We start from the raw sequence: 27,596 nt of genomic DNA, 5'->3' as shown, positions 1-27,596 counted from the left end.
TTTCCTGGAAAATATTTCTCAAACTTTCTCATGCACCAGCCTGCTATAAAAAGGTTTTAAAGTTTAGAGTTGGTAAGATGAGATGCACTGTAAAGGAAGTCATGTCTGAAGGACTTCTAATAAAACAATCCCTGATACAAAACAAAGATCTTCTTCCTTGCTTTTATCATCCTCCTGTGTTAAAGAGCAGAGGTGTGTCATTGTACATGCATGTCCTGCCCTGCTAGCTGCATCACTTGTGCTGTGATTGTAACTCCACACCACACCCCAGTGCAGCAGAGCTCGCTGAGACAGATTGCTGCAGAGCCCTGAACTTCCTGCGTGCAACTGTTGCTGCAGTGGCTCCACGACGCCTCACCCACTTCTATTTCCTCCCCCTTCTCCTCCTGTCATCCTCTCATTTCTAATACCGAATCCTATTATTTGTTTTCCTGTTTCCTCACCTCATTATCTTTGGCTCACTTTCACTTCTGGGGCCTCATGAATAAAGCATCACATGTTCGATATATAAGGCCGGAAAGTGTGCATGAACCTCGGTCAGGTTTTAAAAAAAAGACAATGACAAGTGCACACAGTCTTATCCCTGGGTGCATTCAACATTTTGAGTCTACGAGGTACTGAGGAAATGAATAAATAAAGCAGATGATGAGAAAACATGTGGAGGATGTCCACTTAAAGATACTGATTAAAACTGAATATACAGAGGAAATACAAATAACACGGTTCGGTTTGAGGCTTAGCTTTCACAGCCTACTTTCACCCCTTTTTCTGTAGACACACAAAGTAAACTGATATGAGTTTTTTTTTTTTTAATATCCATTGGAAGAGAGGGATTATCAGTCTACGTCATCATAAAGATGTGCACGCTTCTCGACCGCAGAAGCAGCATTTAGCTCCATTCATTCGAACGAGTTAGCGTTTTTAAACACTAAATTCAACCTGTTAGAAGCATCAAAATGTACGGTTTTTAATGTGGACAGCTGTCAAAAACAATACTACACAATAGAGGCAACTTTTGTCAAGTTTTGAACGTTACAACCGGTGTTTTGGCGTTAATAGCGACCATGCTAACTGGTGACTTTCAGCCGACGACGGCCTGATTAACGGCCGAGAGTCACCAGTTAACAGGGTCACACTTCACACTGAAACACCAGCAACGTCTGCGTGTGTGTAATTAAATGTGTATTTTTTATCCAACCTCAGTTAACCAGGTTTGACTGCAGTGCAAACAAGCAATAATAACTGCTGATGCTCAAAATACAGATTTGACTTTGCTTATTTAATGAAAAAGTTGGTTTGGGGCTGAGGTTCTGACCAAACATGGACTCAATATGGACAGTAAATAATGAGTGAACCTATAAATTATGATAAACAGTAACAACTGCTATTTCACAAACCTGGGCGCATTTCACGGTCCGTCAAAGTGATGACATGGTTTCATCTGTTAAACAGGTGGCCAGATCTGTTTTGAGGTTTCTAGTTTACATTGTTGTTCTCTCATAATATGACGATGATGATAAAAATGTACCTGAAAGTAACTTTATTTTTTAATGTATGGTTGTCATGTTCAATGTACAAAGTCACAATTGCTTTATTCTAAACACATGACATATCTGTTTTACAGTGTCTGTATTTGCCTTTTTTCTTTTCAAATAAGCCACAGGGTCTGATTTCAGATATCTGTGTTGTTTCTCCATTTCCTATCACCAGCTCGGTTTCAAGCAGCCCACTTAGAATTGTTTTTCCTTCCAGGCAGATAAGTCAGTTTTAGGGATCTCTTCTTCCTGCTTTGACTCCTGCTTTGTTGCATGAGCTCAGAGTGCCTTAGTTAAAATCATGCCTTGTCTTCATCATCCTACTTCTTCTCTGAAGGTTAATTGTATCATACTCTCATCAAACCCCACACATCTAATTACCAGAAGTTTACAGGATCCTGAAGTAGATGCACGGATGTGACAGCGTATCTCAGTTTCAGTTTGAAGAGAAGATAAAAGAAAGATAAACCAGGAGTGAGGGCTGTGGGCTGTTAACTAGGACCTTTGTCACTTTGGATTTTGTAATTTGGATGTGATGTAGGAGGTTTGTAGGAGGCTCCGTGATGAGTGTGTGACTGTATGAACCTCTATTATTCCTCTAACATTGTTTGCAAACTTGCTGTGTTCTTTCTAGCCTCTCCTGTGTGTGTTTTTTTATGTGTGTGTGGAGCTACATGGAGGTTGGGAACAGGCCGTTTGTTTGTAGGCTCCATTTTCACTCCAGTGATCCTGGTAATGGTCTTGTCCCTGTGTAGATTGACGTTGGCTCCAAGTCGCCCTGACAGAAAATCAACTTTTAACATGAAGCTGTTTGGTGGAGCGTGCTGCAGCAAGCATTTCTGGAAATTTTTATCTCTCACCTTCTTCTATCTATCTATCTATCTATCTATCTATCTATCTATCTATCTATCTATCTATCTATCTATCTATCTATCTATCTATCTATCTATCTATCTATCTATCTATCTATCTATCTATCTATCTATCTATGAAGCCAATCTCTTACTTTTTAACTCATTTTTATTCATGGCCGTCTCAGCATGCTCAGCTATTATGCATATCTTCATTTCTTTGCAATCTGCCCTTCAACCTCCTGTTTCCGTTTCATCTTCTAATATCTGTCAGTCAGGAGGAGGGGAGAATACTAAAATATTCAAGCCCGGGTTGCATTTCTCTCTCACAGAAATCTTCGTAAAATTTTATTGGCAATTAAATCTCTATTGATTTATAATGACTTGTTTACTCCTATTGAAGTATCTCATAATTTGCAATTAACTCAAACTTCCTTGTTAATTAGAGAGGTAAAAATTAAGTGTACGAACACAAGAGACTTTGTAATCAACTATTCCAGCTAGGAATCTATCCATGCATTAAATACAGCAGGATACGGGATCGCGGAGGGCTGGGGAAAATCCCAATAGACCTTAAGTCGAGGAGTTGGAGTAGTCGAAAAACCAAGCCCCCAGGAAGTACAGCAGGCTTTGCACATACCTAAATATGCATAACTTGATAGAATTTCAATGGTTGAGTTACTTGAAAACTCCCCCTTATTCATATCCAGAATTAATTTTTAATTGAATTTGGATGTTCTTATTTTACTAAGGGCTTAGCTGTGGGATCTTGGGAGCCAGTCTCAAGTGGCTGATAGAGGAATTGCAGCCAGGGCTGGTTGCCACCAAGGTTAAAGCTATGAGAACCACACTTGTCAGATGAATTGTTATCATTCAATAAGTCATATTTCGTGGTATGGCTGAGGTCTTGGAGGTCCCTGGCTTTCCACATGCTTATGTGAAATGCCATACACCTTCCCTCTCTTCTATGCAGGGAGAGCAGAAGCAAAGACCCTCCAGTGCACAGAACAGAGCGAGCATCAGTGACCCTGCTTCAGAACCAGATGAAAACACCCTGATCTGCATTTCTACCTAGAATTTCCTTTCTGGTCTTGCAAACTCATATCTCCCAAACCTCCTACATTCGCAACTTCTGCACAGGAACAGAGATGTAAAAGATGAACTCAGAAAGAGGAACAGGCTGGCACAGCGTGAAGGAACTAACTTCTTTACTTTGTTTTCTTCTCTCAACACCCCTGTTCATGTTCTGTTTACTTTCTGAAAGCTCGTCTCATTCCTTGTCAACGTCTCTCTTTGTCTCCAGCTTGTTTCACCTCAATCTAAAGCCCTTCCTGCAGTTTTCTTTTCAACAACAACAATAAAAAATTCTAATGCAGTTATTACATGAAAATCTAATAATAGTATTTTAAAATGTGTTCGAAACACTGATGTAACTAAGGTTCAAAGTTTTCTATTTTAATGGGTCAAAACAGTGCATCTGTTAGCCTCTGTTCTTCTCAGCAGCAACACTGTCACAATAAAACACACAAACTTGTTGTGACAGGATTGCATGCTGTGCAGATACATGTTGAATCCAATTTTAAGCGTGGTTTCTCACCTTTCAGGGTTGTGAGGCTCTGTTTTTCATCTTCCTCTCACAGACGCTGAGAGTCAAAGAGAGACAGAGGGTCCAGCTGTATTCATGCCTCTATTAATTGTGAAAATAACCTCAGAACAACACTTGTTTGCAGTTAAGTAAAGAAAAGAACTACAACGCTGAGGAACCAAAAGATGTTAATGCAATGATTAGCACTGAAACCTTTCCACTCTTGTGCAGTGACAGAGCGGAGATGTACTAAACATGGATCTGGTGGAATTACGCTGTAAAATAGCAATAGTCAGAGAAACATTGTTCCTCATGCTTTGCTCCTTTGTCACATCCTTGGACCTGTGGTACTTCGACTGTAAAGCACATTAAAAAGATGGACTTACTGTGCTGTATCTTGATAAAATAAATCATTACAATGTGGATTAAACCATGTGAGGATGGATTTTCTTCACCCTGGGTAGTCCTGGTATACCTGGCAGCTAATTGGGGGTACACTCTGTATGTTAGGGTGTAATGTGTCAAATGATTGATGATACTGCAGGGGTCCAGAGTCTATAGTCAATAGCTCCTCTATATCATTTGTTTTGCCCCCTTTAACCCCCCCACCCTCCTCTCTGAGTGCATCTACACAATCAGTCATAAAACAGTCTACAGATACACTCACGGTCACACCAGGAACACCAACACAGAGCTCTGCTTACTGGTAACACGTTCACTGTTCTGAAAAATTCCTTTTTGTGTTTCACAAAAAGACAGCTGTTGGTTGGAATCAAATTTGAAGAGCAGGAAGCGATTTCACAGAAAACAAACATATTTCTGCTTCTTTGCACGGAAACATGCCTTTTCTTTATGCCTTAGCAAACCTTATTTGTTTCTCTGATATCTGGATGCTGAACACGGTTTTGTTTGTTCTTTGCACTTTGGATTAGTAACACAGTGTCTGAGCAACAACGAAAATCAATCAGGATTCAGGCCTTTAGTTAAGACGCAACATGACACTCTCAAAGTGCACAAGAGCTGCTGTGCTGCGGGAGCCGTGAGCGGTCTGCAGAGCCCACAGCAAGGATCAGACCGAGTACGTTACCTGCATCTTTCTACATCTCCACCATCACACATGCCTGGATTTACCTGTTTTGTCTGTCCAGGTTTCATTTGATTGCTTTGATGAAAATACTGTCATATTTTATCGTCCCAAATAAAAATGATTGTGACAGGTGGATTTTCCTGTTTAATCTTTTCAACACTTTAAAGAGGCTGTAAGGAGATTGAAAGTGATCTTGAAAAGTCTCCCTTCTAGATATATGCCTGATCGTAATCCACACATTAAAATGAGATTAACATATAGAAAGCTGCTACAATGTTTGCTTGATGTCACATTTCAAACTGTAGTGCTGCGTAACTGCACAGATAAGCTCTTTACCTCGTGTTGTATCCAGTAAAAAGTTGTCTTGGACAAAGAAAATTAGCTTCCATCCATTTTGTTACGTCTAGAATACATTAAGAGCTTTTTGTAAGCTTTTATTTTTGAAGGTGGCTTTTCCACTCACCTGCAAAATAATTGGATAGTATGAATAAAAACTTTAGTATGTTGGTTGTTTTGTTTCATGTATGTGATGGTGTTTTGTTACCCAATAGGTATGACCTGTTGCTCTTACTTCTTAGTTGCACTAGCTACTAGCCTAGCAGCCAGCAGAGTCTGACCTTGCTTTTAGTGTAATGAAACCTGAAACACCCAGGTTTACTGTGATAACCTCCTTCTGTGCTTTATTTTGTTTTTCTGGGTGAAGACTGGGTTTGTTAAATTTCCCTGATAGTGTTCTTATCTCTTAAGTTTTGGTATTGTTTTAAATTATTGTTTTAAAAGGTTATTCACTTTGATTTATTTTTCTTGCACCATAAATAGTGCAGTGTAATTTTAGTTGATAAGTGACAGGTATTTTTGTCCAGCTTTTTAAGTGTGTTTCGTGAAATAATGGTGCAGCTGTTATGAAAATAAAACTTAATTCACTACACACTGTGAGTTCCACCGTGAATATAGTTTAAGGCGCAGTCACTTTCCAAATGTGTTATAGATTGTGTTTCATCTAAACTGCATATCTCACCCTTGTCTGGAGCTCTGGTTAGCTAAAATGCTAACATTTGTTACCTACCATGGACAGGTCAATCCAGAATTTAGTACTTTGTGGTTCGGTGTAACATACTAAGCCTTGTTTACTCTTTTTTTTAACATTAGTATCAGGATTACATATACTTTTAGACTGAAAAGATGTATTTATCTTGTGTATATAAATAGCATGTTAGCTTGAATGCTACATTTTGTGTTTGAGCATGACATCCTAAGCTATGTTTTAATACTGATTTTTCACATTAGCATCCAGGCTAAAGGTTAAGTCAGCCTCTTAACCTGATGCAAATCTTATTCCAGTCCGGGGCACACATTAGCTTGAATGCTAAATTTGGTTAGCATACTGCAAATGGGTAGATCTAGTCCTTTCAACAAACATTATAATTCACATCTAGAACTTACTAAATTGCACTTTCTGAATGTGTAATCTTTAGTACTCTGTGGTTGAGCATAGCATGCTAAACTTCGTTTTAGCATTATTTTTTCACATTAGCATCAGGGCTAAAAACAGTTACACTATTTTGAACATGAATAGAGCTGGACACATGCTGAAACACTCACACATGTGCACACTCACATTTGGCAGCTACACTGATTCTGTCAATATGTGCCTTCTAATTATACCAGCGCAGTATCAACATCAGGATGACGTAACACTGACGCTGGAGCCCTGACGCTGTCAAGAGGAGTGAGAAGGAAAGAAAGAGGAAGACAGATAGATGTTGATGTCTTTTTCTTGAGCTGGACTAAAAAAAATACAAATCTCCTCATGTGTAGCTGTGAAATAACACAGGCTGGATGGGAAATGACAGGAGAACTAAAGTTTCTCATCTCCTCATGACAGCCATGATGGTCAAAACACAACCTCCCTCATCCGTCCACTCCCCCCTCTCTCCTGTCATCTCTTTTCCAATCCATCAACTTCACCTGTACTTTTTTTCCAGCGTTCCCTCCTCTGTCATTTTCCTCATAAACTCCTCAGCCTGCTGCCCTCTCTGGTTTCTAACAACGCATTATTCTTCATATGTCAGCGCTGAAAAGACGGGAAGCTGTTCAATAAAAAATGTCTGCAGGCTTACACGGCTTAAACCGTTTGAAAAGACTTGGCACGTGGAGAAGGGGATGTTTTCCAGGCTCAGGGATTTTCTAAAAAACAAAAACCACTTCAAAGACATTATTTTCTGCTGGTTTATATTAAGAATGGGAATCTTTGGATTTTATCGACACTGATGCCAGTAATGATCACTACTTTTATGGTCACTCCTCCCTCTAAATAAAGAGCCCTGACATAAAAGATGATTAAAGATAGAGGTAGGTACATAAAAAAGGCCTGAACACAAAAAGCACCCTCAACATTCAGTGAAACAAAGCACCAATGTGAACCATTCGAACCATTATACCCCAGTGACACTCTCCACTGGGATGACAGGCACAGAAGAATATCCACTCATGTATGACGGCCACAAAAGAGCCTTCAATGTTGAATTCAGCTGAGTTTTCTTTTCTTTTCATCATGGCTGATGTGAAATAAGCACTCAAAGAGTTCAGTTATTGCTCCGGGAAACAAAGTCACTTCATGTGCGCTGCTCATTCCTGATTTGTCCTCAGTGAGAGGACAAAAAAAAAAAAAAACATGGTTACTGTGAGTCCCTATAACCAATACGCCCAGCCTTCGCAGTGCTCAGCTGCATGGTGTAACATACAGGGGGCTTACACTCCTTAGAAAAGTGGAGCATGAAGACAGAAACACCGTTACGTAACGCAGGAGGAGGGACAGAGGGAGGGAGGGGGAGACTGTTTCGGGAATGGTACGAAAAAATCTTCAGGGGTAGAAAAAGGAGTAAAAATATCACAAGAAAATACACAGATTATACAATTTATGTGCCTCAACAATGCAATATTTCATACATAAATGAATCAATAATTTTGTGAGTGGTACCATAGATTCTGAAGTGATTAGTTTAACCTTACAAGTGTAAAAAACTGTCGAGGTTACACTTTTGAAAAACTAAAGAAAAAAGCAAAAACTCTGAGACAAAAACGTATGTATGTCATTCCTGAACCTTTTTTAAAAACACCTCAACCAGAGTGTTTGTGGGTCTCACAGCTCTGTTTTAAAGCTTCAGCTGTTAACTGGTCCAAGGTTTTGCCATTCGTAAAGAAAGTGATGCTAACTGTTAGTGGTAATCAGCTAGGGGTAAAGCAGCCATTTTTGTTACAGCTATTTGTTGTATTTTGTTTGTGTGTGTGTGAACTTGTGTTACTTATATTTCTGTTGGTGCCACAGCAGCTGGTGTGAGTTCTCGTGTGTTTTTTATAAGTAGAAGAAGACGCAACTAGTGGCAGGTGTTTCTGTAGCTAGAGGAGCACACAGTTTTTGATCGTTGTCTGAAACAGGAGGAGGTGCACAAGTCAGCAGTTTATAGGGATGAGTACCGTTCACATTTGAAACAATACCTGGTACTGATACCTGGTACCTGGCAATTGGTACCGGTACTCAACGGTACCAATTTTCGGTACTTTTTTGTGTTTATATGGTAAAAAATACTAAATTGATAAATAATAAAGTATAAAATTTTTCAATTTAAGATATTGATTCTTCATTTTATAACCTTGCAATGCTGTGTTCATGTCCAGCATGGAAAATCACCTACTCTTCCGCTCCCTCACAGTCACAAGGAGTCAGTACCTTTAAAAGTACCTAACTTGGTACCCATCCCTATCTGTATACATCTGCCGATGAAGCACCTCAGTGGCTTTCGGGATGATTTCATCAAGTCTCAGTACAAACAACATTACTAAGATGTTTTTTACATTAAAGCCCTTGATAACTTTTGACAACTAAGTCCTGACACTTTCAAGCAGGAATAACTTAAAGGACTTTATTAACTGCAGAAAATTGGACATTGTTTTCCTCCCACTATCTGCCGCATCTTAAGGAGATCAAGTTTTGCTCCTCCGTGCAGTTTGCTCCTGATTGTAGAGATGAGCTGTTAGCATCTCCACTCTCTGCTGCATGTAGATGCATCAAGATCAGTTTTTTGAATAGATGTGTATGGTTTCTGGTGTTTCTGCAGCCAGCCTCAAGTGGACACTTAAGGGACTGCAGTTTTTAATTTTTTTTTGCACCTGCCTCATTTTTTAAGACTGCAGGTTGCTGCTTGTTTATCATGCACAAAGTGTCACATTCACGCAAATGCAAAAGAAATCTGGTAAGAGAGGCAGTGAAGAGTATAAAGCAGAGAAAAATAGACTCACATGGACATCAGCCAGGCATGCTGGTTGAAATCCTGATGGAAGTCTTTCCCCGACTCTTGGCTCACTCTTCAGCTCGCGGCAGTGCTTGATCATGATGATGGAGGTCAGGAGGTTGGCATCTGATGATCTGAGGGGGCAAAATGGGGAGAAAGTTGGTCAGTTATGAGGGGGTGAGTTTATTTAGGGCTTTAAAGGTGATGAACAGGATCTCCAAGTGGATCAGGTGATGCATAGAGCTGGTGAACCTGTAGAAGTGTAAGAGATTTTAACATTAGCATTAACGATTGAGCCTTTCATTAAGAGTAGAAAAAAAGCAGTTTGCGTCTTTGTCATTGCGTTCCTCCGTCATTTCTGCCTTTTTAAACCGAAGGAGCTTTTGTACATCAAACAAACCCTTAGCAGTGTCTTTCTAATATGTAGCAGTGAGCGTTAACTATATTTGAACGCTTCCTGTTGTGTTTTGTTGAAGGAAAATAAGAATTTAACTTTGTATTTCACAGATAGAAACAACACAGATGGATCAAAGCTGCAGAGTTCTCTGAGATGTATTTACTGATCCAAAGCACGTGTAAATAAAAACACTGCCTCAAAGCTTTTCTTTGCAACAAAAACAAAAAATTTACATTTTTCTGTAACCTAAGATTTGATTTGACTTTGTGTCAATTTAAGAGCTAAATAACATCCCCCTTTTCCAGCCTCCATCCCTCCTTTTCCTCCCTCCCTCAGGCTTTCTTGTTTCACTCCCTTGTTCATTAATTCATCACTCTATTCTTCCCTCCTCCATTTATCAGTATGAACTACTGGGAAATGTATGGGGACATCTACATTCCAGCCACATGCTCCTTCTCCTCCCTACTTTTGTATAAATGAAAGTGATAAATCTTAAGAGCGAGCAGAACGCAGTGTTTGCTGCATGCAGATTGTGGCAGAAGGGCATTAGACGGAAAGCAGCTGTTCGCTGTTTTCATGTAGAAAACCGAGGTAAACACTGCAGGCTCTCACTCAAACAACCACCTTATGCACGCACAATATGAGCCCACTTTAATTTTCTGTCATAACACGAACTCAAGTGATGTTTAGAAATGTAGAAATATAAAACAGGAGTACTCCAGTAGCTGTTTAACAACACTCAAAGACTTTAGTCTTACTATGGCGGCTTTTTGCTGCTAAGAGATCTAAGACCACAGTATGAGCAAACATTTATCTCCAACAGTTTGTTTTAATGGATCATATCTTACTAAATACTGTCACCCTGGTAGAGAAGCTAATTTTTAATTCTTGCTCACATTAAAAAAACTTTTAGTCTCCGGCACTCTGAACTGTCACCTCTCTCCTCGTCTTTTCATCTCTGACTCGTCTTTCCCCCGCCTTTCTTCTGTCTCCAGCAGAAAAAAAAAAAATTCTTTGAGGAAAAGTTTCAAAGGCCCTTCCGCCCCGCTGACAGCCTCCAACACTTGTGAGAGCTCTCGAGGAAGCGACAGGCTGCTCCACAACAAAACGTCAGCGGGGAAGAAACCGTAGTTTACACAGCACTTTAATGTGGATTAACAGGAGGATTTTTTGGTCCTGAATGCAGCACAGACTACAGCAGAGCCACAATCTGATGTCTCTGTTATCATCTCAACACACACATTATGAGACTACACACAGAGCAGGATCACGCCTGATAGAGAAGCAGGGCATGGAAGAAGTGTAAAAAAGATCAAATTACTAAAAAGTTGATCTGTAAAAATGTGATGGAAGAAAAGAAGGTATGCATGATTCAACCTATCACTGATTCCACTCTCCTTATGTCCTCAGGCTGAACAAGGCAGCCATATGTTTTACACGATCCCCTCCGATCAACAGTTTCTGCTGCTGTCGTGCTGAGAAACGCAGCACAGACGCAGCGATGAAGGAGGCACGGAAGTAAACAATCTGCTCTTTTCAGCCCTATATTCTCCTCGTGTGCTCTTTGCCTCTGCTGGTGACCTGTAAATCTCTGCACGCCATCTCAAAGGATGTCTCTATTCCTGAAATGCAGCTCAGATTTCCAGACAGGCAGATTTTCAGTGAAGCTACAAGCTAAACGCACAGGTGTATCCTCTGTCCCTTGTTTGGAAATGTCACAGAGCTGCTGCAGCAGCAGCGGTGGCAGCGGGAGAGTTTCTGCTTGTGAGTCTATTCTTTACTGTCATGAGAGTGTGCGCAGGCATTAAATTACACATCCATCCCCCTCCCAACATGCGAACCGTTCTTCAGCTTTTACCCGTCGGTCTCTGCCGCCATCCATCTCTGCCGCCGTCTCCCCCTGTTAATGACGACTCCTCCACTGGCTAAGCTCATGCTAATATCTGCAGCCATTAAGTGGATTTATGATCCTCCTTCTCTGTCGGAGCTTAAACTGTGTGTCATACAGCGAGTCTGCCTGACCTGTTTTCACCACACAGCATTTAGTGGGTTTGTTAATGCTTCCAACATGTTTCACAAACATAGGGGTTTAAAAATAGAGAATAATCAAAGTTTAAGGCTGAAATGGGTCAAGTAATGAAACGGAGGGTGTTGGGGAAAAAAAACTAAAATCTTTTTTAATTAACTGCTTGAAGCTGAACATTAAGTAAAGTAAAAAAAAAATCTGCAATGAAGATAAATTATATATATATTTTTTTTATAACATTACATTACATTATTTTCCAAACTTATGCTAGCAGTAAGAAAAATAAAACCTTTTAGCGTGTGATGTGGCCAGATGCACGTAGCTTTATAAACATATGTGGTATATATGAATATATGCATTAACATACATCTGACCCCTTCTTTTACAGGGTAATGTAATCTTGACAGATCAGCCCACAGCAGTGAATGACCTCTGTGTCTCTAAGGCCGGAGGACAGCACGCCTGTGTTAGCATGTTGACATAAAAACAGCTCACAAACACACACACTTAAACACACACAGACACACACAGTCACATTGCCACACAGAGTCAACAACAGAGGACACGACTTGTTTGTAAAGGACCTTGCTGTGGTTGGTTTTAGATTGGTTGACTGGTAAACAACTTTGCGACAATGTCTGTTGTTGTTTTTATTTCATAAGCTCACTGGATACTACATTTCCCATAAAGCAACTGGAATGTATTTCTTAAAAGGCTTTTTTCAAGTCAACACAACCCTGGTTTAAAAGAGGAGTAATGTTTTCTCCCTTTTTTTCTCATCTTAAAATCAGTGGAGAAGTGCTGCTTTGGATGAGGAAACCTGAAGCCTGGTAATATCCTGGTACTCCCTGTCAATCAACAGACATTTTATATTAATACACTTTTTTATATGTGTGTTTGGGCTTTTCTGTCTTAATGGGAAAAAATCAGGCAGTGGATATGGCAGAAAACAGGGAGAAGAAATCGGTTGTGATGTGCAGGAAAGGGGCCATGATTTGGAATCTGGGCAGTTGCTTGAGAACTATAGCTATCGTACATGGGGCGCATACCTCAAGGCGCGATCCCACTGGTAACACACTGTAACGGTGGTGCTCGAGGGCTGTCGAACCAAAGCAACTTAACACTAGAAAAGCACTCAGAGAGCGCAGACCTCCACCAAGCATATTATGATTGTTACACAACTCTTTAGTACTACTTTAATGTTATACTCTCTTACAGCAGACTATTTGCTACAATTTGGTGTTAGTTGCAGGTTTGTACAATAATTTGCTATCTGACAGTGTTGAAAATCATGATGACCCTTGGTATCCAGAATATTGCCAGGATCTGGATCGTACTTTTACATCTGTCAGAATTTTTCGTGACCTTGTCTTGTATTGTTTTGCAAAGCAATCGGACCATTTATGGTGATGTTGTATACACAAATGGTGAAAACAGCCCTACCTCACAATGATCAAGAATCCTTGAAAAAAACCCTGGATCCAGAAAATGATTCAGATCACCTCCAAAACTTAATCACTTCTTTTTTTTCCCATTTTGAAGATTTCCTGAAAATTTCATCAAGATCCGTATGTGGTTCACAGACAAACAGACAAACTCTTCCCAAAACATAACCTTCTTTGCAGCGGTAAAAAGTCAAAAAGCAACTAAAGTTGCAGTCATATCTCTGTGTTTTCAGTTGCACTGACTCTGTTTTGTAAACAGATGCTTCAAGACAATGTAGGCAGCCATGACAACAATAATGTGTACCAGCCAGTTGGGGGCCAATCATGGGGCACGGATGGCCAGTGTGACCCCGCCCTTAGTTTGTGGTGCCCTGTTGAAACATTTCACTAGTGATTGAAGTGAAAATTCCAGGCGGTAAAAAGTACAACACTGTCTAACAACACAGCCAATTGAAGGCTTGGTTGTTATTTGTCTGTGTTTATGCAGAAATTTATTTTCCGTTAGTAAGAAAACCTTGTAAAAAGGGAGAAATATTGCAACACCCTTTGAGATAATTCACTGTGACCGCTGTGCTGCGTACAAAACAAAGTATCCATGAAAATGTTTGTACAGAGACGGCCTGTGTGTAACTACGAGCTAAAGACACAAAACAAAAAGACAGAAAGAGCGTTTTTTTTTTCTTTTTTAGAAGACGCTACAAGTATATGTGTGTGTGTGTCTGTGTGTGAGTGAATCAGAGGGCAGTTTGTCATGTTGCTGCTCCACAGCCCTGATCCAAGCTGACAGGTGAAGCTAAGCGCAGCTAAACAGAACACGTAACACAGAGGATGAGGGAGAGACAGAGAGGGAAAGAGTCAGGAGGCGGCAGAGATAAGGAGACATAAAAAAACGAGAGGATGTGGGAGACGGGGAAAGAGGGATGGACATGAAATAAGTGTAAGGAATGAAAGGATGGGGAGATAGGCGTCAGAGTTACAAAGCCATTAAAAAGAGAAACAGGCAGACGAGAAATAAAAAGAGTGAGTTAGAGCGAAAGAGAAAGCTTGGGAAAGAAGGGAATTGTGATGAACTGGTGGAGGAGAATTGGTTAATTGGTATTTTATCACAAGAGCGAACTGAGAAAGTTAATTTTTCATAAAATCACTCTGTTAATCTTTCCCCTCCCGCCTCCGTCCTTCTGCTTTTCACGCTAGTTTGTCTGTGTTCATTCACAGGAAGTGATTGGCTGATTATTTTATCATCAGATCTTTTAATGAGAAGAGAGAATTACAAACATTTGTCTGTTTACGAGTCTGCAAAGCATTTCACATGATTAGAAAACACTTAAAATGTTCAGATAGGTCAGGAGTTTAATGCCTGGGCTTGGCTGCAGGTTTACAAACCTCTACATATTCATATGTTGTAGCAATCCCTGAATCTGTCAGAAAACTGCTCAAAACACTTAATTCCAAAAAGATTCTCACATGATCTTCACAAGAATTGCTAAAATTAGGAAGTCATCCTTTTGCATCTTCAAATTGGTTCATAATGTGTTGGGGGTGCGGGCCTCACTAAGGTCTAGCCATAGATCAGCTCCTGACCCTTTACCCTTCTACTGCTACTGGATATCTGATCCCTGACACATTCAAGCTAAAACCTGCTCTTGATACCTGATACTCTTATGCTACTTTACAAGGGATTCCCATCCCTCTATTACTTAATATCCATTACCTGATGCCTAATACAAGCTGCACGACACCCAATACTCTGGTTTCAGGTAGTTTTTGTATCGATGTTTAATGTGTTGAAGTGCAGTTGAAAAGAGGAAACAATACAACAATGAAACAGCAGGCAAAACAATGCCCTGAAACAGTTAACGTGAAAAAGGGCGCTGGATCTTTCAGGATAAGAGATGCAAGAGAAACAGTCTTTCAGATTAAAAAGACATACACAAAGATCATCCCACAAGCCAAACTGACCATTTCTACATTCCTGATGAACGATTGATGTTCATAATATGAAGCTGGAGATAGAGGCTGAACACACAGGAGGAGCATGGACAGAGAGAACAGAAGACAAAGGGTCTAAGGAGAGAAATGTTTGTGGGCAGATTCAAAGTCGTACGGGATGATGGATTAGTTTCATTGATGTGAAACACCCTGTAGGTACAGTACTGTTGTGCATCTGTGTATGTGTTTAGGTGTGTGTGTGTGTGTGTTTCAGAGCAAGACAGGAACGAGAGTTGGCAGTGAGACTTGCTTATCCATTAGTGTATTACAGCGCATTGTCAGAGTGTCCTTGCACACTCTGTAGGTGTGTGTTTGTGAGTGTGCTAGTAAACCTTAAGTGACAAACTACATATTGTGCGTGGCTTTGACGTCTGTGCACAAGGCTGAACTTTGAGTTGAATGCAGTGTGAAGGGAATATCTGTGCATGAGTGAGCCCGAGCTATGAGCTAACTCAGGTTGACTCCTGACTCCCACCTCTGTTGCACTTTATTGCGAAGGTGTTTTTTAAATGGCAATGCTTTTGTGCTGCGTTACAGGGCATTGCATCAAATGTATTGTTCCGAGTCTGAGAGATTAGCAGTGACTTGTTTTGGTTTTAACTGACGAGGTGAATTTAGTCTTTGGAGATTTAACAAAGCGGGGGATCAATGATGTGCAGTGGAGTGGTGTTATGATGACCAGGGGACTCATTTAGCACATGTTTTTAAGACAAAATCTCTTCCAAGGTTTAAAGGTATACAAAATATTCACTCATTTTGTATTTTTTAGGGCCTTTCAGCCCAACATGAGCTGTTTGAACAAAAAAAGCTCCAAAACATGCATCCCGGATAACATGTAGCCACAGATAAGTAGCAATGTAAAAATACAGAGTTTTGATTAGTTCAGAGCTAAAGATGTAAGTAGTTAGCAGGATTTTTTAAAAATTTGTTCTACTCTATATTTTTAAACACAACACTTGAAGTAGGGAGTTGTTTCTTTTGTGATGCTAGCATTTTTACTTTGAATTTGATAGAATAAAAATGTTAACTGGGTAATTCCAGTGTCTATCATCTGTCAAGTTAGCCTTGAGATGGTTAGCTTATCTTATCAAAAACACTGGAAACTTGGATGTTTCAAGCTAATTAGATGCATTTATGAAGCTAACCAATGAGCGTGATATATCTCTTTCTTAGTGCTGCTTTATCTAGTTTTTAAACTAAAGCTAAAAGAAAGCCACATACAAAAGATAGCCAAAATTAGCAACAAGGTTGAGATCAAAATGGATAATTGAGCCTGTTCATTAATCAGAAAACTCTTGGTTTACTTCTGTCTCAAACAGTTAAGTCGGTTTTATGAGGCTGGTATTTCTCTGTGATGCTTGGTAATTAAATAAAGATCTAACTGGTTTATGGGGCAGGCTTTAAACATCACTTTCTGGCCTCCAGAGGGCTGGCCAATCAGAGGGAAGGGGGTTTGTGGAGCTGGGAGCCTTAAAGAACCATTAGCAAACAGATGCTAAAATAAAGGTTTTCAAAAAAAAAAAAAAGGGAATGTAGCTGTAAATCGTGCAAAGCCACTACAGGGGCACCAGAGGGACTAAACAAAGACTAAGAAAAAACACAATATCCCCTCTTTGAAGTAAGAAGCTTTACAACGATAAAGAGCCTCATATGTACCCAAATTATGACGGTGACATGGAGCGACTACATCATAACATGAAAACCGTGAAACCAGTATCTCCAAATTTGCATTCTTGAGTGTGTAATCAAGCTGTTTGCATCCATTCATGGTTCACTCTGCTGGCTGACCAGCTGCATCCCCTTCACCACAAATAGCACCCATCTGGGAGACGTAGAGCTGCCACAGCCCGATGCTCATGAAAACTGCAAAATGAGCAGTTAAGATTTGATATTCATGGCGGCATCCTGTTGTGTTCTCTGTACTGTGGGACTCTGCGTGCGTCTCACCTTCCTGAACTGAGCAAACAGCACCCCTGGGCGAATGAATGACCATCATACTGGCCATGTCAGGGCCATGTGTCTGCGCCTGCGGTTGTAATCCAAGGTCACTTAACTCCACAGTCCGCACACTCTGCTAACATTTACAAGAGCCTGTCACAGTGATGATGGAGTGCTGTGGCATTGCTAATTTGTCAATGGCGCTCTGACCATGACACATTTACGATATGACATGTACAGGTTGTGTGCTGGGACTCAATGTGTGTGTCCATAAAAGGCATTAAAGGATGAATTGATCTTATTGTCCATGTCCATGGGATGGATTGCTGGGATGGTGAACCCACAGGCTGAATCAAATCGCATGTCTGGGATTAATGTGCTGCTTTATACATTTGTACATTATAGCTTTGAATCCAAATTAAAGTGAGGTTAAAAAAATGAATAAAACAGCTTTAATTTTTAAAATCAACCAAAATGCTGGCCATAATAATAATGATGTTGCATGTTCTTTTAAAAGATGAGAGGTCTAAGCTGTTTAGACATTGGCAGATATCCAATCAAACAGATCAATAATATTCAGTCTCTCTTCCTCCCATGATAGATCACAGCGTACTGAGTACCTGTGCATTATCAATAATGTAAAAGCCTTCACAAGATGATAAATATCCTACTGCTCATATGTGTGTGTGTATGCTTCTGTGTGTGTATTCATGCGTGGGTTATGTGTGCGTCACACCGATGAATGTTGCAGAACAAATCGCTTGAGGAGGATGAATCTCTGCATGTGTGTGAGTGTGTGTGTGTGTGTGTGGCTATGTCTCCAAAATAAAGACGGCCCAAAAATAATGAGTGCAGGCGGCGACTAAAAGGTTGACATATGGTATCTTCTGTGACATCATCATGAGCAGCACTGCGGCTTCAGTGCTGCCAGAAACAGGTCCTACATGCTGAGTGTGAATGTGTTCATTTGAATGTTATTTAACCACTCAATGCAGAGGCATGAATGGAGTCCATCAACCGGGCGAAACTTGTGAATCAAACTGCTCAAACTGTTCACTCTTAAAACAACACACAGTGTATCTGATTCATTTGTTTATGAGCAGCTTTTAATCTTAATTTTGTGTAAATTTCATCTGTATTTCTGCACATTTTCTGGAAGCTCAGGCCGAACATTGCAGTACCACAAGAATATGCAGGGGGTAGTGTTGAGCAGAATAAACAGCTGTTCTGGCTGGATCAGCAAAACAAAACAAGGAAGTATACAGAAAATTTGTTATTAATATCTCTAATTGGAAGATTGCTGATTTAAAAGTTTAATTTGTTCTGTGATGGTGCTTGTAAGTCAAATTACTCACATTTTAAATCAATTTTCCCCACTGAAATGAATTACAATGCCATTCACCTGTCACAGATCACCAAAAAACACCACATTTTTTGTTAAATGTTTTAAATAAAATATATTAAAAATAATGAATATAGAAAAAAAAACACAGAGAACTTGAAGATGCTGATGGAGGTGGAGGAGAAGGGAACTAAATCTTATTTTCACAACACTTTCATCTGGGGGTGTTTTCAATATTCTCGTCCTTCTCAGGGTGCTCTTATAATGATTTAGGTAAGGGTGATTAAATAGCACCATCACATGCCCATTTGTACCTTCCACAAGGTGTTTATTTTGAATGAAGTCTGAAAGTTTTGCAAAATAACTGCAGGCACAAATGCAAGCACAACACTTTCACTGTAAGCTAAGTGCTCAAAACGAATGAGTGAGACAGAGTGGGATGCTGGGCAGGTATTGTTCACTGTGACATTCCCTGCCCCAGCTGTAGGGTGTCTCATAACCCAAATTTTGGCCCTATAAGCATAAAATCAGCTCAGAGATGGCTCGTAGCTCTAAAAACTCATCAGTTGGGACACTACTACAGTTCCTCCTCCACTGTTGCTCGACTCTTCTTCTCTGGTGTAACTTTTACATTCATTTTGCCAAGTCATACAAATGAGACAGTAAGGTAAAAGGTCAATCTCTGTTGTGAATGTCTAAACTTTGAAAAAATAAGTCATTCCTTTATTTCTATGACTTATTATCACTTATTTTTGCCTTTCTGTAATGATTATGACTTTAAAAACTGTAATTTTTACTTTTTATCCCATATTAATAACACTTTATGGAATTATTATGACTTCCTATTTCATCAATGTGAAATTTGAGCTCAAATTTTCACAGCATAATTATGACTCATTATTTCAACACTTCTGTCTCACAGTTTTGACTTTTTATCCAATTGTTATGAGCAGAGAAAGGAAGTGAGTGCTAATCTGCTTCAGAAACGTGTATTTCCAAAAGCAACATATTGTTTTCTGGGGAAATTAAACAGGAAATGTTATCTGCTCCCTCTGCTGCACCGGTTTATGAGCCCTTCAACACTCTGCCACCTAAAAACTCCACCGATAAAGCACCTCGGTCAAACTTTATGAGCTCATGTAAGCTCTTATTGTTTCCTTGTTGTGACATGACGGTAAACCGAAACGGGTAATTAAAAGTCCCGCATGATTAAGTCATTCACTCAGTCGCTCGCTTGTTTTCTCTTGCACAAATTGCAATGTCAAGAGAGCAAGTGGGTTGTGATAGAATTTAATTAGCAGGCGTTAAAGAAACTCGTCTGTTTTGTCGGGGCCAATGCATGCTCTGGTTTGACGCATTAATATTTATTTCACGCTGAAATTGTGTAGCAACACGGTCGAACACCGTGAGACTGAATTTGTGGTATGTACACCTCGTCCGTATTACTGATTCACGGCCCGATCCTGGTTGTATAACTTAATGTGCTGTATTGTTTTCGATTGTCAAAGAGGGTTTTCATGCTAAAAATAAAGTGAGAAAAACACCCTACAGTCTTGCAATAAGACATTCACACTGCTGCACACAAACACATTCTCTCCCCTGGGTCTACAGCACAGCATTTTGTAGCTGAATCACTCTTCACTGTCACAGCAGGTTAGTTTATATTACAAGGCCCCCCATGGATGATTCCAGAGGTCTGTAAACGTAGCATGGGTCTAAGCACTGAGATGCAACCCCGCTGTTTGCTGTATAATTGTGTCTAATGCTGCTTGCTGAATACAGTTTGTGCCATCTGACCGACCTAAACAGACAGAGGAAACACACATCCTGCTCGCACTGACGGAAGCTGCTCACACACACACAAACACAGATGTTGGTGTCCTACCTACAGTGGTGCCTTGAGGGACTTAATTGATGCCAAACAGGAGTGACTCACCCTTTAAATCTCATGGGTGGTAATTTAGAGAAGCTAAAGTGGGAGGGAAGTGTGTGTGTGTGGTTTCCAGTGTTTACCAAAAAATCCTCCCTGCCTGCCGAAGTATGGAGGGATGTTATGGTGTTTATTGCTACGCGTGGGCTGCACCCTTTCCGTCCTGATTCTCACATTTCAGTAATAATTAGAAATATGTCCCAAATAAATCAATTACAAGCCTCATAACAGCCAAATAATCTAATCACAACCCACTTGTTTAATACTGGGGTATTTGTTTTGTACGTTTCATTCTCCTTCATGTTGGCTGCAAGCATTAACAACTCTCATTTACCCGCCATGTTATGCTCAGAGTCGGAGCATACAAAAATGTTGTGCTGCTGTGTTCAGGTTGTAGATAAAAATGAAGTAAAAATGGAGGGAAAGTGAAGTGCATGCAAGCGTGAGCTGTTTTGAAGTCCCTCCAGGTTTTTCTGACACAGTCTTCTCAGTTTCTGGTAAATCAGGAAGCAGTGAAATGATCGACGTTAGATTCTAGCTGTCTGACATGAAAGATGCATTCGTGGCTCCTACTCGGAGGGAAATCGCCACAATGAGAATCTGGTGAATGAGCTTCTTTTCTGCAGCTTTTCTGAAAAAGCGATTGTTATGTAAATTAAGCTGAAGTTCATAATTGTTGACTGAAAGTGTTGCTTCTACATGTGCAGGCTGAATGCAAAATGAATCCTTTATAAGCAAGAGGAGCCGACGGAAAGAGATACTCACATGTAGCATGGGGATTGTGTTTGTGTGTGAGTGAAGTTTATCCGTCTCTTCATCTTCTCTTTGTCTTGTAGAGTTATGAAGTGACAGAGCCAACACTCGGAGTCTCTCTTCATCAGTAATTCACTACTTTATCTCAACACTGCTGTCACACACACACATACATACACTAAAACACACAAAGCCAGATTCCCACACACAGATAGTAGGCTAAATGGACACTGTAGTGGCACAAGTGGTAGCAGGCATTATCTCAGAGGGGGTCTCATGCACCAGTCCCTCTGACACATCGAACATTAGCTTACTGGTAGATGCGGGTGCACATGCACGCAGTGCACACGCAGATCTGATGTAGCTGCCAGATAGAGCACCCTTGTAGGCTTGGTACAGAGCCTGGATCTGTCTCCCACCCTGCTCTACTCCTATTAGAGCTGACAGCTGCCAAATAATGTCCCTTGGCATGGCTGAGTGCCTGCCATGCCAGGGCCTGTTTGTGTTCATGCATACAGTCTCCTATTCGCTAACATGAGTGTGTGTTTACATGTGACCGTGTAACCTCAAATACAGGAGCTGGCTGTTATTGCAGAACACTGCATCTCTTTTCTGAAATCTTGCAGATAGACCAGGTTTGAGGTTTTCAGCCTGTGGTTGTTGATGGATGAGGGAGCACAGAGTCAAACCGCAGACGGATCAGGTGGAAGTTGGGCGTTAAAGTTTACATTCTGTGACAGAAACAGAAGCTAGCTAGTTACAAAACGAGCGTGGTTGTGGAAGTTTTGTTAATGGAAAATCTCTTCAACTGCCTCATTTCCAACTCATCAAATGAAGTTGCTGTCATAAATCGCCAACTGAAGATTCAAAGTGAATATTTCCCACAGTTAGCTGTCTTCTGCTCGTGTTTCTAAAATGAGAGGAGTTAATAAAGACAGTTTTGTACAGTCAGAGTCTAATGAAGTGCCCTGTCTCGGCCCGCTGTGATACTATCTGCACAGTTTTCAGAGGTTAATGGTTTTTGCTATCATCGTATGAATCAGTCTCTAATTGTGCATGACTGAAAAGATTCCACAGTGCTTTCTGGCTGTCTCTATTACGCACGTATATTAAACTGCGTCACTCTCGGTCAGTGGGCTCTTTAGGGCTTTCATTCTGAACCGTTATCATTTCCAACAGCTCCACGGCTGCTTGAACTTTATGTTTTCTCAAAAATCAAATTCAAAGCTTGTAGCATTTTGTTTTCACACTATATTTAGCAAATCCCAGTCAGGACGAAGCTGAGCATGTGGTGCTTAAAGCCTGCCAGACAGCCTGGAGATGTTTCTTTGAATTTTCCAGAAGTGAAACCAAACCTCACGGGACCGAAACCCTCTGTGGTGGAGATTTCCTGCCTTCTGCTGAATCATTTGTGTTTAAGAGCTTTGAAAATTACACTCCGTACATCCTTTTTTTAATCACTGTTCAATTCATATCCTGTCTTGCATTACGCAGAAGCAACATTTCCTGGTCCTCTAATGGGGGAATATGGCTCATTAAGCCTTGTGTGGATACAAAATTAATATCATGCCATCTACAAAATTAATCAGGGAGTTTTCCAAGAGTAAGAAAGTAAAAAAAACAAGTGAAAAAATTAAGGAGGTTTGACTTTGTGGTGTCATACTACATAGCTGGCTTTCTCAGCATGCATTGTGCAGGTAAGAGGGCACACAGTGGACAGCTGCTGCTTGGAATCCATCTGTTGTTTTACTTAATTAAAGTAACAAAGGCACAATGACTTTGAAACAGTCATGGCAAATACACACCTTATCAAAAGACAGGAGTGTTCTGCTTTCTCATACTTTAAACATGGCTATGAAGTAATAATGCAGGATGCTCACACTGTGTGTGCAGATTTTCAAACTGCTACATTTGTCTGTACACTAATCAAAATGCTTCCTTCTATAAAAAAAACACAAGATCCAAACGAGATTTGCTTACAGTGATACTCCGGGATGGAACAAGTTGGGTCCTATCACAAGGTTTAGGGCAGAAATTACCCCTACAGCAGTGTTTTTGTGCAGCAGAAGCCCAGGGCGCATGCTCCAAACACCCCCTCCCTGCTCCTCTGCCGGTTTCCTCTGCACTCAGACGGGGCCATATTTGACTTGACCAAAAACACAAATAAACGGACTCCCACCAAAAAAACCTGATATCGGTCTGCATTCACGCTTTAGTTAGATAATTTTCAGCGCGTTACTTTCACACAAAAAAACACTGCTTAATAAGGCTCTAGTTCTCATCGTGTCTCTTCGTCCTGGCAGACTACCTGTTTTTGTTTATATCTGGCACGCCGCGCGCACGGACTGATACACTAAGCGGCGAGCGCCTCGTTGCCAGCTGTGGCTCTGCAGCGGAGGTAGCGCCGTTTTACGACACGATGAGAACTAGAGCTTTATTTAGCTGTGTTTTTGGGAGGGGGTGTTTGGTGCGTGCGCCCTGGGCTTCTGCTGCACAAAAACACTGCTGTAGGGGTCATTTCTGCCCTAAACCTTGTGATAGGACCCAACTTGTTCCATCCTGGAGTATCAATTTAAATGATGTGATTATTCGTAATGTGTGAGCCTCAAACACCAAGGTCTGCCCATAGCTCCGCCCCCAACGTGCCTCCAATCAAAGGAGCAGAAGCCTTAAAAAGACAGCAGCTAAAACAAAGCCTTTCAGACAGAGGCTGAAATAAGGGGTATCTTAAACACCAGTGTGACAAAAACAGAGAAATTTTTGAGCTTGTAATCATAAACAGCTACCACAAGGGCACCAGAGGGACAGAATAAAGACAAAAAATGCACTACCCCCCTCTTCAAGAACCTGATGTTTAGTTTCTGATTTGGTTTGTTTCAAAATCAACAGAGAATAGGTTTCCCCTGATTCAACCAATGGTAGAAATGGTTTGAACGGTCCTTTAGTAGTAAATCCAGTCTTGTTCAAACTTCATTTTTACCAGGTTTGCAAAACAATACAAGACAAGGTCATGATAATTTCTCACAGATGTAAAAGTATGATCAAGATTCTGGCAATATTCTGGATATCAAGATCTAGAATATGAAATATGTACTTTGTCATCATGATTTTCAACACTGTCAGGTAACAAAATATCGAACAAACCTGGAAGTAACACCAAATTGTAGCAGGCAGTCTGCTGAAAGGGAGTATAACATTAAAGTAGGACTAAAATGTTGTGTGACAATCATATTATGCTTTGCAGAAGTCTGCGCTCTCTGAGTGCTTCTCTAGTTCTAGCTCTTTTTATGTTTGCCAACGTAACAGCAGGCTATTTGATTAGAGCTCAAATTTTACTGTTTGTTGAGTGTTTTCTTACCTTTTGAACAGTCAGTTAGACTAAATATATATTTCCTTGGATAATAGTCTTTCTTCCCCATGCATCACTTTGGAAAACGTAGTGTGTGTTTTGTGAGTGGCTGCACATTGACACTTGGATGACCCAGTCTTATTATGACAGGACCAGATTTCCCTGAGCATGTTCACCGTGGTGATATTTCTACACAATATTCCAGTTCTGATCCAAAACGAGTGATGCACATCAAGTATTTTTCTCAAGAATCTACCTTCAGCTGTGTGTGGTTGTTGTGTGTCTGTGTTTGTGTTGAGGGGACTCTGATGTCTTCATATCACTCTGCATCATTTCAAGAGTGTTAACATTGCAAGTTGGAATAGTTTATGTGACAGTTTCCTTGGGGAGGAGAAGAAAAAGAAGAGCAAGAAAGGCAAGAAGGGAAAAAAAAGAGAATGAAAGAACAGTGAGAAAAAAATAGAAACCGGGCTAAAGGGCAAGAGGCTGTGAGGGGTGAGACAGGCCGGGCACGACAGAAAGGGAGTGCAAGAGAGGCGGCATCAGATGGCCGAGAGGAGAAGAAAGATGGAGGAGGCCGAGGAGGTGATACGGGGAGAGATAAAAAGCCTGTGGCAGTGGAATAAAAACAGATAAAGAAGAGGGAGAGATAAGAGGAGTGGGGATAGAATCAGACGCAGAAAGTGAAGGAGATAAGAAGTGGAGAGAAAGAGTTTCAAGGGACATTAAGGGTGGAGAGAACAACAAGAGCTAGATGATAGCGCTATTAAACATTCTGGAGGGGACGAGGAGGAGGAGGAGGAGGGGGAGAGGAGGACTGACTGGCTTTATTTCCACTGTGAATAAGATGGGGCGGGGAGAGAGAAGGATACAAATGAAGGAAAGAGATGAAAGTGGACATGTATTAATGACATGAAAGAGAGAACATAAGTAAGCTGACAGGTGGAAAATGCAAAGGGCAATTGAGATACATGTGTGTGTACAGGATGTACATCACACAGCTCATACTGTGGACATGTTTTCTGAGTACTTGTTGCCCTCGCTTGTCCTCGAACGCACTACTTCCCTTGAAGAAATAAAGTTCACCTATGTGTGTCAATCCTGCACATATTTTCATATTACAAGCCAGAAGAGATGACGTGTCTACTTTTAAGCTTTCACCTGATGGAGGAGGTTTTGCTGAGTCGTTCAGAAGAGACCTGTTTCACCTTCACACCAAGGAGCGCGCTCATGGTCGCCTTGCAGCTCCACTGGAGCAGCTAAAGATTGTTTAATGGCACCTAAGCTGTAAAAAGAGCGTCGAGGGAGGGAGAAGAAATGGCACTTAAACTTCAGATATACCCAGATCGTGATGCTTTGTGCTCTACCAGACATTTAAGGTTGAATCATACCTCTGCTCAGCACCTGGAAGGATGGGCAAGTTGAAAACCACGTGCAGTGTTGGTTCAGAGCAGGGCTGTGAAAAATAAATAAATATTCCTTTTGAAACTTCTGCAGAGGCCTGAATACAAACTTATTTCTTCACATAAAACATTTTTTCATGTTCAACTGAGCATTTGTCAGTTGTTCTCCTCTGCAGTGCATCCTCCAAAACTAGGAAGTAACAACTTGCCATTGGCTAATGGGGAGGTGTGCTGAGTGGAACTGCTCTTTTAACTCCTTTAAATCTGAGGATGAACTTCATGTAAACATATTTAAATAATGATTTTGTAACCCTGTGACATGTGTTCTAATCATTCTCAGAGCAAGTAGGAGTTCTTATCCCAGGCTGTAAACACACTGTATTGAATTGTGCTGTATTATTCAGGTGTTCTTGTTTCTATGGCTGCTCCTCCAGTTAACACAGTCCATCATCTCACAGCAGGCTAATAATAAGACACTGTTTCTTGTTTAGGAGACTTTCCTTGATGAAGTTACCCCCTGGAAAATATTCTGAGTCTCCTGAAAGTGTCAGTGAGGTTATACCTGATATTTGGACTGTGTTATTATAATTCCCTGTCAGTGAAAACACATTGGTGGTGATGGTGTTCTTGTTTTCAGCCTTTGTTAAAGTCAGCAGGAAGTAGGAAGTTTATAAAAACCAATTACATCCTTTGTGGGCAACAGTGGGAATAGAGTCTAACTTCTGATACGGGCAGAGCAGTGTTCAGCAGGTGGTGTTATTTTAGCCTCTGTATTTTTTTTTTTACCTTATTAAAAATAAATAGTGGCAGGGGAAAACTTGGTGGCTGACATTTAAAAAGGGCAAGTTACCACCCAGGTTGTTTACTGCAGCAATTAAACTGCAAACCCACGTATGACAGAGAAACAGACAGTGTGAGACATTTTGACAAATCAGTTATTTGGAGGAGAGAGAAAGATACAAAATGCCTCCTTTCCTTCACCGCCATGAGCAAAAATGAACCCACAGGAACATCAAGGCAGTATTCAGAGAACAATCTGAGAAAACATGTCACACTACAGAGAATCAAAAATAAACACAGAGCTTTTAGATAATGGAACATACTGCTTTGTACAAAATAAGATAAATTTTAGACTCACTGCAAAAAACTGACCAAACTTGCTAGACCCCAAACCTGTAGAAAATTTCAGATTTTTTGTTCAGGGGAAGATAAGAGACACCAGACCTAGTTACACAGACAAGCAACACAACCTGAGCTTCCATAACACAGCAATGCCTGATCGTCTCCATGCCACACCATTCCGTAGCTGTATCACAATTCAAGTCCCTGTTTTCAGCAGCAAATTTTTGTTTGTAAAGAGTTAATTTTTCTCGTTCGAAGGCTTTGTCCTGCTTGTGTCCCAGTTTTGCGCAGAACTTTATCAAAGCCATCAAACAATAAAAGAGAGCTGGAATGAAGGCTGTCTTATCTTTCTGAAGTGATTGATGCTCCCAGTTGGGAACAACCAGAGACTCAGACTTTCATTTTTGTTTCCACTGTCTCTAATTTGAGTTTTCTGTTTGGGTTTGTTATTGCAGACGGTCTCTTTCAAACTTCTCCTCAGGTGGAGCCTGTACTGTTTAACTCTGGAGTGTCACATTTGTTCATCTCTTGTATCATCCCTTAAATCCATTT

General features: G+C 40.6%; 1 protein-coding gene across 2 annotated transcripts in view; it reads left to right on the top strand.

Annotated features, from left to right (window-relative positions):
- Nucleotides 1-27,596, top strand: part of LOC141809464 (protein shisa-8) — an 88,354-nt gene that overhangs the window by 8,427 nt on the left and 52,331 nt on the right. The gene's annotated exons all lie outside the window — the stretch shown is intronic.

This window comes from Halichoeres trimaculatus, unplaced genomic scaffold (assembly GCF_033239565.1).
Source record: "Halichoeres trimaculatus isolate MK-OKI-2021-1 unplaced genomic scaffold, fHalTri1.1 fHalTri1_scaffold_20, whole genome shotgun sequence".
Classification (NCBI taxonomy): Eukaryota; Metazoa; Chordata; class Actinopteri; order Labriformes; family Labridae; genus Halichoeres; species Halichoeres trimaculatus.
The sequence above is the reverse complement of the archived record's forward strand: the minus strand, read 5'-3'. Positions and strand labels throughout refer to the sequence as shown.